The 15737-nt window shown below is 37.9% G+C and overlaps 1 protein-coding gene across 1 annotated transcript in view; it reads left to right on the top strand.

Moving 5' to 3' along the window:
- PTPRK (protein tyrosine phosphatase receptor type K) overlaps window positions 1-15737 on the top strand; it is a 395041-nt gene that overhangs the window by 192860 nt on the left and 186444 nt on the right. The window lies entirely within an intron of this gene.

Consider the following 15737-nt stretch of genomic DNA (forward strand, 5'->3'; position numbering starts at 1 on the left):
ACCAGTGTTTTCTGCTTACATCTTTTATTTAGTCTACAGATGCCTTGATCTGAAGTGCTTATACAAACGTAGCCCTCCTGTGAGGCTTCTGGAATTGTCATAAAGCAAAAATTCTTGTACTTTCTATTGAACACATCTGTGTAAAGTCCCTGATTTTGCAACGTGTGCAGTATCCTGTATGCTTTTTCTGTAGATTGTTGGATTTAAGGTGAAAAACTGCCTAACGTTTCATAAATGTTTTCCAAGAAATGAGAAAGTCCACTCTACTTAGTTAACTCTGCCTTTCTAATCTGCTGTCTTGAACAGGCTGACAGTTCAGTAAAATAATACATTTCTCTTCTGGGAGACAGGTGTAGAAAATCAGTTTTAAACTTTACGTATCCAGGGACTGAAAATATTATGGAGATGTTCTACAGTGATTTCCAACTTGTGGAGTAGGAAGAAATGCTTTTCTGTTGCAGTTCATTCAGAAGTCTATTGGAACAAAACCATAAATTAAGTGTAGGAATGCTGAGTTGGTGCTTTATTACTTCTTTTTGTGTTCTGGTATTATGTCATCCTACTGGTAAAAGACACGATTGAATATAGAATTTCAGGTTCTGATTCTCAAATTCACTTGCTGCTTGTCCTGGAGTAAATTATCAAAATTCTCCTTGCCTGCCTGTGCCACCTGTGCAATTGCCTGTTTTGCCTGACTCTTACATTTGCTCTGAGACTTAGCATTTTGAAGTGTGGACTAAGTTATATGGGCATACAAAAGCCTGTCTGTGATGCCTAGTGTGGGGGTGATTTGGGCCAGGTATGCTAGAGTTGGGCACAAGAAGGACTCCTGCTTGACTCATTGCTTCAGCCATAGGAGGTTTGGTCAGTTGTCATCTGAGATCAACCATTGGGTCTGGAACTAGGGCAAGGAAAGCCAGTTCATTCTCAGCTTATAGAAATAAAGATAGCCAAGTAAATGCTCTAAGATATTTGATATCTGGCATTTTCTGGCAGAGGTCTTGTTCCTGGGAGACCAGGAGATTGAGGTCAGCTAGGTTTTATTATCTTCTATATAACATCAATAAAAACAGACTCCATGGAACATATGAGGATTTAGACAATATGTTAACAGCTTTTTTTTGTTCTATTGATGTACCCTTTCTTCTACCAAAGTGCAAAAGTCTTCATCCTAATACAATGTTATCAGGAAAACAGGACAAATAGCTATATTTATGTAGTAAATGAAGTTTTCCTTTTTTTCTCCTGTTATAACAGAGCAATAAAATAGTGTTTAAACCTCTATTTCCCTCTGAAAAAATATGAGGTAACAGTATCAAACTTCATATTATTTTTGTTTTAAATGCAGTATGTTGTCCTGAATAGCTTGGGTCATTTGATTGAGAATGTGATCGTTATGCCTTGAAACAAAACTTGATAGCTATGTACACGACATCTATAAAGTCTTGATATTTTAAGATGAACATTATATGTATATATTATGTTTAACAATAATAATTGTTAACAAGATAAACAATATATATATGATATACATATTATATACGTAATTTTAAAAATTGAGAAAATTATCTAAAACATTTTTATTTCTTTGACATCATGATAAAGAACAGGGATTTATATTTTATAGTAGGATTTATTGCTTGCTGTTGTATTTGAAAAGCAATATACAGTAATATATTTTCTTGTTTGTCTAGATAACCACTAAATAAATCTTGTTAGCCAAAAAGCATACCCTAAGGGATTGGCTACCCTGGTGTTAAAACTGTACTGAAAATTAACCAAAATGACAGGTCCTATATCTCAGTGGCACTTTAAAGCTGACATCCTGCTACATGGATACAAAAGATGATAATTTTAAAGGAAATTTTTGGGCCACTGATACGAATTGCCTTTAATAAGAGCTGGCATAGTATTGCCCATTGTCAAAGATGACCCAGGGGTAAGAGTTTATTAGTGCATTTCCTTCTAAACTGAAAGTGACAGGGCATGCTTGGGGCCTTTTTGTTGCTGTTTGTAACAAATGAAAATTTCACTGCAGAATTCTCATGCTGAAGTGTATTGATCTGTGTGTTCTCACAGCCAGAGGAGGAAAAAAAAAAATAATAATACAATGAAACACAATTTACTTTGTCATGGCTTTAGTATTGCTTCCAGATCATTTTGGGTAATGGTAAGGTCTTTGGTCTACCGAAGCCAAACTTCATTGACGGCACTGGTTACTCAAAATTGAGAAATGAGGAACAGCCCTTGCTGCTCTGCAGCTCAGAATCTGGGAGTTACATGACTGAAATCTTTTCGAGTTCCATGTCTGTGCAGATGTGTGGCACTGCAATATAGAAGCATCTGATACTTTTCTGATGAGCCTTTCATAAGCCAGTCTTGGTAATAAAAGTGTCCAGTTATATAGCATCCATCATAGTGAAACATCTTTATTTCATGGTGAGCTTTATCAGTAGAATAGCTTTCAGTTGAGTTCTAAAAATTTCTTTAAAATGAAGTTACCTGAGAGGGATGGCATATGTTTAAAGATTCTGAAAAGGACAACTCAATTACTCTGAATCATTTTTTTGGAAGAAAAATCAGACTAGCATAGGATTTGTAATTCAATTGCATCATTTTACCAAGCTAAGTTCCAGTCAGTAATTAAATGTCTCACCTTTGTTTAGAGCTGGTCTTCAGCTTCCAGCTCAGTGACTGTCTTGTATAGATATATTTATTATTATTATTATTATTTTAGATAGCATCTATGGCATTGCTGTTGTTCTCAGATATGTGTGGAATAAACTCTCCCCTTCCTTTTACGGGAAGCTTGGCATTATCAATACAGTTAGCTGACTTGTATTCTTGAACGGGCTCATGAGATTTTCTATTTATATTTTCCTTGGATAACTGGTAAATTGGCAATTTCTGGAAAGGTAATTTCTTGAGGTCTTCAGGACTGGGAGTAGCAGTAAGATGTGATGTGTAAGTAGGAGTGAAGAAGAAGAAACTAGGTTTTTCTTTTTATTTACTTCAGAGAGAACTGCACTGTGCTCTCAGTCTTTCTCCTTTTAATACTCAGTATACAACTGAAGAAGTGGCATCATTGTTCAGAACTGTTATAAAACAAAACAAAGCAAACTACTGGAGTATTTGTTAAAGTTGGTGGTATTTATCAGAAAAAAAGGGTCTTCTACATCAAGACGAAAGCCAGTTTTCATTGTGGTAGTTATGATATAGTTCTTAGTGGTTGATGTGTGTTAAAAGTGGCTATCAGTCAGGAGGAGATGAAACTAATGCTCTGTTCATACATGGTTTGTTAGCAGACTTGCTAGAATAATCCCAATTTAATTTGTCAGACATTCCTGGAGGGACCATGTGAATGAAACCACTGGTTTATTTGGCTACAGTGTGCCTAAAAGATCCAGATGGGTATGATCTTTGCTTCTGTCTGTTTTGCTTTCACGATACAGCTGCGTGTTTCTATGACTGTCAAGAAGAGCAACAACAAAACCCCTAAAAACTGTCCCTTCCCCCCCCCCCCAATGGTAGAATAATGAATTGAATTTTTTGTAGTGTTTGTACTTTTTCCTGAGCGTATTTCCTTTGAAATAGCTTCATACTGTTAGCAGACTAATTGTACTTATATACTATTATACTATTAAATACTGCAAAATCAGCAGGAAATATACTGCACATTATTTTGTGTAGTGTATCTTTATTAGTTTCTATTAGTTTCTTCTGTAATATCTATTGGAAGAAACTGTAGACTAATATTAAATTAAAAAAAAAAGACAAAAAACTATTGATATGCATCAACTGTAATGTTTTTTAATTATCTGTGAATATCTTCACTGTATGTCTGGTTCTACTTGCTATATTTGTAACTTTTATTGAAGTTATAACAAATATTGATGTTTTCACTGGGTAAATGTAGGTTTTCTATTAATCATTTCTTCCAAATCAAACAACAGTTCTGTGGTGGAGTCAAAGCAAGGAGGCCTGTGTGTTGATTTATAGCGTTTCAGTTGGGAATTGTCTTCATGTCTCTAGAGAATCCAAAATAACAGTAGGAAAAAAAAGAGATGGTTTCCTCTACTGCCTTCTGAATGTTGTTCTAGAAGCCACAAGCTGTGATACACTTGACTACATGCATGATTTTTTTTTTATATATATATGAAAATTTGTGCATTTGTTTCTTGTTCTTGCCTGACTTCACATATATGGTTTGCAAGTGGTTTCTCTTCTAAGTCCTTTGGTTTGAGTATTGGTGGGGGGTTTGTGATGATAATTGTCTTTGTTCCCTTTGCTGGAATTGTTTGCCATCAGGAGCAGTTCTTGTGGAAATAATTCTGGCACTGATACATCTGCCTTTCTCATCTGAAATCCCTTTAGGGATATTACATAAGAAAACCAGCAATTTGGCTGATGCCAGAATGCTTCAAAGATGGAGTTTGCCCCTGGCAAATATTTCTCATGAGAACATTGTTTATTATTATTATTTATTTATTTACAGGGAAAACTGAGGTCTTTGCAGTTGAGAAAATTGAAATTCACTTTCCAGATTTCAGTGTTGCTGAAATTTCAGCATGAAAGAACATGTTGCTGATGTGTGTCCTGAATTTTGCTACCTGGTTTACTTATTCAGTATGTTAGGTGGACATAAAACTCCTGTTTGATGACAGGAGAGCGCTAGGTGTCAGATTAAGGAAAATAATGTTGTCTGAATGTTCATAGACTGCCTGCTTGCAAACAGGTTAACTCTTCTTGTACCAGTTTTGCAAAATGATCCTTATCTCTGTCCTCCAGTATTAAGATGTCTGGCTGAATGATAGATTTTACTTCCCCTCTGGTTGTATCTCCCACCATCAGCTCCATAAATGCAAGAAAAATCAGATTTTTAGTGATATATTGCAATATGTTGAGATACAATCTCCATGAGACAGTGGTGATATGTAACAGGGCTTTGGGTGTATGCTTGTCTGCATTCACTCCATTTCAGAGCAGAGGAGAAAATAGAGAGTGAGATTCTACATTGCATTGCTGGCCATTGTTATATTGGCTTAATGTTCCTTTGGAGCATTGCCAAGCTTCTGGAGGAGTATGCAGACTTTCTAGTGGTTGTGAGTTGGAAAAAACTGTGTAGCTGCTACAAGGTACATTCCTGGAATACATATATTAATATTGTTGCTGTTTTGGACCCTTAACCCTTCTTCAAAGCTACTTTATATCCCAAGCTTTACTTAGTATACCAAGCTTAATTCTCTTTCAGCTGTATCCTTACAGGAGAAGCAGAGGATAATGTTCAGATGACTTTACAGCAGTAGAAAAAATAATGCAATGATTTTGTCAAGTTCTTCCAAACTTCACTAATAAAACACAAAGTGTATTTTGGGGTGTATATTTAGGTTGTAGGAAAAGATACAATTAACTTGCTCATTTTGTGACAGCTTCTGCTTTTAAGTTCTCTGCCGTGTTAAGATTTTTTACCCTCTTTAAACAGAGAAATTTCTTACTGTCAGTCCTGTTTCTGGTAGCAGATGTGCTGTCACTGTGAAGGCGAATACCTTCTTTAGATATGAAGAATGCAGCAAATACATAGGAAAATACCTCAGTAATTCCTCTAAGTGTTCATAATTAATAGACTGAGCCAGAAAGGTGTCATAATCTTTTCATATGTAGATCAACCATACCAGAAAGGGTTACAGCCTCACTTTCTCATGAAGCAAGTTTTATGGGCAGCAGGCTCTGCTCATCTCCTCCTCTAAGGCAACATTTCTCTCCAGTTATGTAATTATTAAGTGTATTGCCCACCTTCTTTAGAAAGTTGCAGGGAAATCACTTTTTGTGAAGAAACAAAAGAAAATCGTTTTAACTGGATTTAAAAAACAAGCTAAAGAGGTGTAGATTTTCAGGAGCTGGCAGAAATGCACAGTATATGGAACAGGCTCAAGTTCTGTGTTGATCCTGGCTGTGCAGGGCTATATTTGAAATATAAAAGTGCTTTACAGCAGTCAGTTTTGTAGCAGCAAGTCTTGCTTTTTTTTTTTTCTTTCTTTTTTTTTTTTTTTTTTTGAGGCATATGTTCTTGTTCTGAAGTCTTTCCATGTGTGTATTTTTTTTTTTTAAAGTTTCTTTTGCACGATCAGAAAAAGCACAACCTTGCATTTTTTGACTAAGATTTGTTTGTAATGTTTGCTGTCCTGGACACTGCCCATCTAATTGCTTCATCGCAGTGTTTGACTTAGTTTGGGTGGAGAGTGCTTCTGTCTCTTCATAATCCTCCTGAAATTCTTTTAATGTGCATTGTTGCTTTATTGTAGTTCTCTGATTTGGTCTTTGTAGATCTGAAACATATAAGATACAATACAGGTTTTGCTTTTATCTCAAGAGACAAATTTTATACTACTTGACATAGAATAACATTCTTGTTAGGCCTCTTTTGGGCTGTTACATGTCGTCTTATTGCGTTCTGTGAACTTTAAGGTGACCAATCTGGCTCAGAGCCCTGTAGTCCCATGTCCTGCCCATTGCTGGGAGCAGTGTCAGACAAAAGCAGATGTAGAGACATGACTTGCTGTCATAGGATTTTCCTTTCAGGATTCTCTGGTTCAGATGTCTTCTGTTTCAGCAAGGGATGGTGCCCTCTCAGCTTGGTTATGAGTGTCATGCCTTAGTTTCTCACTTATGGGGAAATTGATGGGGATAAAGGACAGAGGCAGGGGGAGAACACACAAAATACCAAATGAATGGCTGAATCAAATAGCAGTGCCTATACAAATTGATTAAACTGATACTATTTTTTATCATTGTTTTTACTAGATCATCTCCTAACCAAACTCAAAACAAATTTGAAACAAATCTGTTGCATTTTTGCTGTGCTCACCTTGTGCATTCTGTAAACTATTTGATTTATTGTTTCCAACTGCAGTCAGTCAGTTTCTCTCCTGTTGGACAATCTTTCTACTGCAAACAGAATATAAAGAGAATGCAAAAGTGTAACAAAAAAATATCCCAAGCCCCCACAAATCTCATTTTCCTCCCAGACAAGCTCTCACAAGGAGAAAACATTCCTGGGAGATTAAATCTACTTAATTAGCTTTGTACAAGGGATATTGTCTATATGGTTTTCATTGCCTGCTTTTTCTCAGTCTCTGTGGTGGGCACTAATGCTGTGTGGCACTTACTTTTGCCAGTCCAAGGAGCTAGCAGTTGTTCTCCCTTTTCATACATTCTTCGCCCAGTCTCTACGAAGAGCACATGGGTATCCAACCCTGTGGAAGTCCTTTCATATTTTCTCTCTTCCACACACTCCTCAGTGGTAACTGTGATGAGAACTCTTCTCCCACATATCTCTGAACAGAAACCAGCAGGGCAAAGTGAGAAAGAGAAGGAAGACTAGGGATGCTGATTGTGAGCCAAATTGATGTTTACCAGTCATGGTTGTTTTTCCTGATTTATTGAGTCTTATACAAATTTGAAGCAAATGCATTTCTAGCTGTCTAGTCTCTTTTATAACTAAAAATAGTTGTTTGGGTTTCTTTTTTTCTGTACGTTTATTAGGTATAAAACTTCTTTGTGCTATTAAGTCACATCTTGCTTTCATAATGAATCATGTAGTGTGCCTGATTGGTTTCCAAAGGTCGTCTTTGGCTATGTACATAAACACTTAAACAACAATGTATTTACAAAGTGAATCTCTGAATTGTCCATGAGCTTCCTTCTACAGTTCACAGAATCAGGCAGCAGGTTCTTACAGTACTGTTGATGCCATTGATGTCTTTCTTATGTATCGCAGAATAACTGAGGTGGGAAGGTACCTCTGGAGGTCATGCAGTCCAGCACTCAGGCAGGGTAGCTTGACCAAGTTGCCCTTGAATGTGACTAGCTGTGTTCTGAATATCTTGGAGGACAGACTCCACAGCCTCTCTAGGCAGCCTGTTTCTGTGTTCAACAACTCTCATGGTGGGGAATAAATAAATTAAAAATAAGTCTTGTGTTCAGACAGGATTATTATTTTTTATTATTTTGATTTGTGTCAGCATATTATAAATAACTTGTAAGAAATAGGGGAATGCTAAGGGGAATTGCCAACGTGAAACAGGGCAACTGGAACTTGACTGTGATATTTCTGATTCCAATTTTATTTTATAAGCTCTGAACTGAATTGAATTACATGTCTGGTTTTTAAAAAAATATTTCATGCTGATTTCATAAAACTATGATGCAATTTGTGAATTCTCATCTGTTTTAGTTTAGATTCCAGCCTGCTAGGCAGGGGAATCATTTCAAGAATATATCTTAAACATGTAATAACAGTTCACCAGGCATTTCTTGAAAAAATTCTCAGATACCAGACATAGATTTACATTAAAGTGTTCTGCTGCTGCTGAAAGAAACACTTCCATCTGTTCCTCCCCTCTGCCCTTGTTTTGTGCGCCAGTGCAGAGAGGCATTTCTGAAGCAGTGAAGTGAGTTGGGCAGCCGGGCTAAGACTTGCCCAGAGGAAGCACTTTTAAAGTTAGGTTTGTAGTTCTGCATAGGCTGGTTCAATGAGAAAACAAGCAAGAAACTGCTGGCTGTGCTACCTCTCTGTGCTATGAGTGAGTTGTACTGGCACACAGAGGTGTCTGAGCAATGGTGGTTGTGAATGGCGGGCACTGAGCTGTTACTCCTGTTGGATCTTGTGGAAACCTTACTATAATTTGGCAGTCAAATAAACACAGCTTTACGGGTCCGTACTGCTCAGTAAAAATTGCTGAAGGCCAATAATGTGAAATACTGAGCTGAGAGCTTGGCCAGCAGACCACAGTTGCAGAAAAGTGAGCTCTGTGCCAGTAGGCTTAGTGCTGGCTGCAGGTAGTGTTCAGCTGGGGCTTTCTGCCTGTGTGACAGATCAGGTACTATCAGTTCTCTTATAGGCAGCATCAGCTGTGCATTGCATGCTCTGCATAATCCATCAAAAGCAAGATAGGATGTGGTCTTGTTCAGCCCATGTGAAAACTGTGTTGCCAGTGATAACAGAGAGGTGATTTTAATGGTTCCTAAGAGTTGTCTTGCTTTGTGGATGTTATCCTATCCATCTGTGATTTTGTCATATGCCTCCTTACTGAAGAAGCAGGTGAATCCAAGCAGCTAAGAAAATATTTGAAAAGTTAAAAATTTGCAGGGGTGAGAACCCTAGTTATCTTTGGACTGTGGAGGAGCCAGTGTGAAAGAAAGAAGGAGATGAGGAAAAAGCTGTCAGCCAGTGTGGCTTCAGGGAGGAAATGAGAGGTTTGGGTTTTTTCTTCATATCTGCAATTGTATTCAAGTGCAATGATGAAGATCATCTGCAGGTAATGTGATTTTTTCTCAACTTAATTAAAATGACTCCAGACTGCCCTACACATCAGTGCTGTATTTCACTTTGTTAATTCTACTTCCAGCAGCTGCCCTGTCTGTCCATTTATTTAAATCAAAACTTTCATCTGAATGCTGCAGCTCAGGTTGGTCTGTCTCAGTTTAAATGCCACTGATGTTAACGGGAGGTTAAGAAAATATTTACTTAATGGAAGACAAAGTTCCCTTACCTGCCATCTTTTTGCAGTCTGGGGAAAGGGAAAGCCCCTCTAGGTTTGACATCTCTGTGTTTTTTGCAGGGCTGTTAAACAGTGTGCCGATGAGTAGATGCATGGTAATGATGAAAAGGAGTACATTTGGAATTCAACATAGATGGCAGAAAATGCAGGATGTCAGAGAAGCCATATATTAAAGGGAATTTGAATTGGAAACTGAATCCCAACCTGCCACCGGGGGCATTTTGATCATTTTGATTTATTAAACTTTTATAACAGCATTCAGATGAAGCTGAATTAAAACGCTTAGTCTTGGGTGGTTTATGGTACACAAGTCGTCATGCTAGTGATGTCTTGCCATGATCAATGTAGAATTAATCTAAGTTCCTTTTTGAAGGCAGCCACACCTGTGTGCTTTAGTACATATTTAAAAATCTAATAGTGTTCTTATATGGAATCAGTTAACAAAAATAAAAAGTGAAGCCGCCACTGACATTAATTTTCATCTGTATTTGAGGCAATCTTGCTATTAAATTTCAGCTGAACTGTGGGAACACAAATTGCATACATATCCGTATACCAATTTTATATATTGGTAAATTTATATGCAGTATAAAATAGCTGCCTATGAAATTATAGCAATACTTCATTGAAAATAGGTCATATTGCTGAAAGACAGAGAATGCCTGTAGTGCACTGCTGTTCTGACCATCTTCTGGCTTCTGCTACCGTCTGTGGTCTCACTCAGCACTGTCTCTGCAATAAAAGGAAATCAATTACTATTAGAGTGGCACTGCAGGTTAAAGGCATTACAGGTTCACACTCAGTTTTGCAGCAGGGAGATGATACTCGGACACAAATGGGGAATGATGCAAAAGATGGATGAGACTGAGTCCAAGGAGAGGTAATGTGAGGGTCCAGTGCTATCATTCCAAGCTGTCTCACAGACATGATGGATGGCTCGGTGGCAAGAAGCAGTAATGCCATATGATGAAAGATCCTGAGCCTGCTGCATGCTCTCTACCTGTTGATGTTCTAGCGGCGTAATGATTCCTGATGTGTTATGAGGAGCTAAATTACTGTACTTAAGCAACTAAACTGGTATGTTGAATTTAGTAACCTGTATTTTTTGGCAGTTACTAGAAAGACAAGTAACATATCAGATGCTCCTGCACATTGTAAATTTAATTACCTCATATTTATGCATAGTACTTGTTGACAGAACCTTGTAAGCTATGCTAATATGGTAGATAATTTGTTACCTACAGAAATCGCTTTCCATGTGCCTTCAGATCATTATCATGAAACATGATAAATGATCTAGCCCATGAGGTGTAAATGAAAATGAAATGGATAATTGGATCCTATGTCTAAATTGTGGCTGGAATCATTTTTGCAATTATAATGGAATTTATCTCATAAAAATGTGCTTTGCAATGTACTAGTGACCTTTGATCATCTTGGTGGGAGAGCTATTGGAGGGTAATTTTGAAGAGATTACAAAAAGTTTACTCAGAATAGTTAGATAGGAGTTTATTTCTTTCCTAAATAGTTTCAAATATCTGTCTCCTTAATAATTCATAGCTGGAATTGGAACAGGGTTATCCTGCACTGTTAAGTGCTAGAAGGCATGTTTGCAGAATTATATAGAAAATGGTGGGAAATCTATTCGCCTTTCCTGATGAAGAGGGATGTGTTGATACATGCAGAAAGACAGATTTCTTCCTACTGAGATATCGAATTGAATTTGGAGGTGCTGGTTTGCTAGAGAGCTTGTCATTGAGAGTTCTCATTGTCCTCTGTAGTACACAGTTCTTAAAGAAGTTTTACGGAGTGCTCCAAGGAAAATACATGTGTTTCTCTCCCCTCCTCACCAGGTGTGTGCGTGTTCTTGTGTATATGTTTGTGTCATTGTTCTTGGCAGAGTGCGTGTTCTTCCCACCTCTCCCTACAGGAGGGGTGGCACTGTGTGAAAACTAAAGTTTGAATTTTCAGCTTTTCCCTTATCGTTCTGCAGTAATTTTTGGAAAACTGTTTTTTATCTTGGACCATATCTGTAACATTTACTGTATTTGTTCCTGTCCTCATTTACTTGTGTATTTGTACTGCCAAACGCTTTGAATTTTTCATTCCAGTTGATGCCATTACTTAGTAGTAATTGACTTTTTTTTTTTTTTCTGGATTCTTTACTAGCAGGGTAAAGAGAAAATTCCCTATAATGGGCTTGTGAACTAAACTGAGACAAATTTCCATGAATCAAGTTAAAGTGAAAGTACATTTTTTCAATTCAAAATTGCTTAGAAGTGCCTAAGAGTGTAGTAAAAATGATGAAGAGTGATGTAGAGTAGAAATCTCTCAAAAATCAACTTTATACATTACCTTTATCATTTGAAAAAGCAGGACTCAAATACAGAATAAGCTCCTAACCAATATCCTCTCATAGGCTTAGACTTTGATTCAAGGCTCATAAAATAGGAGCTATGTCCAATGGGGGGGCATAATGTTGACTGATCATGCTAACTTTGTTTGAATTACTTAAAATAAATGAATAACACAAAAAATATTTTTAATTCTCACAGGTTGTTTTTTTTTAATTTTTCCCCAAATAAGTGGATTACAACATAATCAAATTTAAATCTTAAATGAAATTACCAAGCATATTAGAAATTTTGTAATGTAGCAGGATGTATCATTTAAATGTTTGAGTGTTGTATTATCTTTTTGTTCCTTTTGTTGTGGTAGTTCCCACGAACCATATGGAGCTGTGTTTGATTGTGTACACAAAGAAGGGTACTGCAAAGTGTCAATGCTATGCATGTTTTTTGTAAAGCTGTCTATAGACCAGATTACTTATTTCCTGAGTAAGTCAGGGCTGGTGTACTATATTGATTATCTGCTCTATTTTATTAGCTAATGTGAATTAACTCTTAAATGTGTTGGGTTTTTTCCCCACAATGCATGTGAAAATCTCAGTTTTATTTTTACATTGATATCCTCATGGTAATATAAATTGTTTGTTTGCGGTGTTGTTTTTTAAAATGTATTTGAAAAGGCAGCTGCTTTTGAAGGGAGATATGAATAAACCAAGAACTTTCCTTTGACTTAAAAATTAAGGCTGCAGTCTCGTCATCTTTAATGCTTTCTTTGAACTTCACTCTGACTCTGTGTTGACAGCAGGTAGAAATGTCTTGACTAGCAATTTATTCCTTGGCTTTCCACTTATCTTGGACTAGTTGCTTTGCTTGTCTTATATAAAAGAAGACATGCTAACTGATCAAGCTGGCAATAACTTAGTTGCACCACCAGGACATGATGATATTTTTCCCTTTATTGTGGATAGAAAGGAGCAGCTGTTTGGCAGTGTGTAGAGCAGTAATTCATGATGGCCACCAGGTACTGTCAGAGAAGTGGGTACAGTAGCAGTGGGTTTTGCTTTGTTAGTTTTTTTTTCTGTAGATGGAGTGGTGGCACAGTCCTTCCTTTGAATATATGCAACTTCTGTCTGCATTAAGTCACAGAGGAGGAGAAATCTCACGTGTTATTTCATTTGAAGGTTTGCATCTTTCTACAGTATATGGTATTCCTCTTGAAAACCAGCCAGGAACCTCTCCTGTATTTTTATGTCTTTTTGACACTTTCTAGATAACTTTCCTTCCCTCAGTCAGGGAAAGCAAGAGAGGGGTGTACAGGGAGAAGAGAAGCAAGTCATCTTCCAGTGTTCTCAAACTAACTCTTGTGATTTCTGCTGTGTGTAAATATAAAGATTCTAGAAAATAAGCACAGTTCTTGAATCCAGGTAACTTGGATGACATTTATGGAACTCTGCATTTTAACATAAGCCAGAGTCCTTGTCTATGATGTTTATCTCTATTTTGCTTTTTCTTAGGTGAAACCTTGCGTGTACTCTAAGAAGCTGATAAAGTAGACAATTCTGGAAAAGAAAATGAAATTAAAAAATAAAAAAGCAACAAAAAATCTTGTGCACAAACTTCCTTCAGTGTTTCTGCAAAGATATTTTTCTTCTAGTTGTTCCAATAGCAGCATTAACCTATTATTAGAAGTAAGGTGATCAAACCTCAGTTCTTGAGCTCCTTAACTGCTGCCTGTGAAGTCCCATCATTCATGCTCTGAAAGCATGCCATTTGACTTGTGTTCCAGAAAATATGACTGAGTCAGCATTGCTTTGCAGTAAGGCAGTACTGAAGATGTGCATCTCTCAGGCTGTGCAGGGGAGAGTCTCACAAGCTTTTCCACGTCTCTCAACTCTACTGGCTATCTAAAAGCAATGTAACTCACGCGCCTTGCAGTTAACTCATTTCTCTGACTGCTGCAGTCCTCAGTTTATTTATTTATTTATTTATTTATTTTGCTTTGTTTTGCACCAAAGGTACCTATTAGAATTTCTGCAGTGTGATTTAACTTACCTAACTTTTGTTTACTACCTGCTGGTTGTTACTTTTGTCCGTGAAGCAGAGAAAAAGCTGTCAGGTTGCACGTGTCAATAAAGCTGGTAAAAAAGTCTATTTTCTTAGAAACAATGGCTCTTTTTTTCTGAAGGATTTGATAAAGGAAATATAATTGGACTCTTCAAGTAAAAGGTTGGGCAGTGTCAACTTTTTGGCTGACTGTAGACATGGTTAAGATATTTGGATTTTAGATTTACAGACTTTTCATTCTTTCCTGAGGTTTTTCTTTGCTCTATGTGAGAACCTGCTCACACCTTTTCCACTTTCTTTTTACTGTTTGCTTTCATTCGCTTCAAATATTTCTTAATGCCATTCCAGGAATGTCTTTGACCTTTCTCTCATATTTTCATCCAACGTGGTTGCCTAAAGTAATATATCACAAGTTTTGTTTTTCCTAGGAATACCTCAAATACTTTACCTCTAAGTATGTGAACTTTGCAACAGAAAGAATTATACCCTGGTGACGCCTTTTATTTCTTTATTACCCTTGTTATCAGTGACACTTTTACAATAAAAAAAACAGAGTGATCTACTGACATTGAAAGAGTTGATTGAGGAAGCACAGGTTGGTTTCATTCTGGCCATTCAGGCTATTCTGAGAAGTTCACCAAATATCATTTTGGAGTAACAGATGAGAGAGGCTTACGTCATGTTTAGGTTTGGTCATATTCTGGTGCAATTGTACTAAAGATAAATGAATAAGTAGAAATGTAATAGCATATTGATATCCTCTTCTCCAGAATAAACAATCCCAGCAGCTCCCTCAGCTGTTCCTCATAAGACTTGTGCTCCAGACCCCTCACCAGTTTTGTTGCCCTTCTCTGTACACGCTCCAGGGTCTCAATGTCTTTCCTTTAGTGAGGGGCCCAAAACTGAACACAGTACTCGAGGTGCGGCCTCACCAGTGCTGAGTACAGGGGGATAATTACCTCCTTGCTCCTGCTGGCTACACTATTTCTAATGCAGGCCAGGATGCTGTTGGCCCTCTTGGCCACCTGGGCACACTGTTGATTCATGTTCAGCTGAGCATCAACCAACATCCCCAGGTCCCTTTTCTCTTAACAAATCGTCCAGCCACTCGTCAATAAGCCTATAGTGCTGCATGGGATTGTTGTGGCCAAAGTACAGGACCCGGCACTTGGCCTTGTTGAACCTCATCCCAGCAATCCAGCTTATCTAAATCCCTCTGAAGGGCCTCCCTACCCTCAGGCAGATCCACACCACCTCCCAACTTGATGTCATCTGCAAACTTACTGAGGGTACACTCTATCCCCTTGTCTAGGTCATCAATAAAGATATTAAACAAGATGGGCCCCAGTACCGACCCCTGGGGGACACCACTTGAAACAGGTCGCCAGCTGGACTTTACTCCATTAACCACTACCCGTTGGGCATGGCCCTCTAGTCAGTTTCTTCCTCAAAGGAGTGTGTACCTGTCCAGGCTACAGGCAGCCAGTTTTCCCCAGAAGAAGCAGGTGAGAGACCGTGTCAAAGGCTTTGCTGAAGTCTAGGTAGACTACATCAACAGCCCTTCCCTCATCTACCAGTCTGGTCACCTAGTCATAGAAGGAGATGAGGTTGGTCAAGCATGATCTCCTTTAATGAATCCGTGCTGGCTGGGCCTGATCCCCTGCACACCACGCACATGCCGTGAGATCGCACCCAAGATGATTTGCTCCATTACTTTCCCCAGTTCCGAAGTCAGGCTAACAGGCTTATAGTTCCACAGATCCTC

Source organism: Phasianus colchicus, chromosome 2 (genome assembly GCF_987193195.1).
Source record: "Phasianus colchicus chromosome 2, bPhaCol1.hap1.1, whole genome shotgun sequence".
Classification (NCBI taxonomy): Eukaryota; Metazoa; Chordata; class Aves; order Galliformes; family Phasianidae; genus Phasianus; species Phasianus colchicus.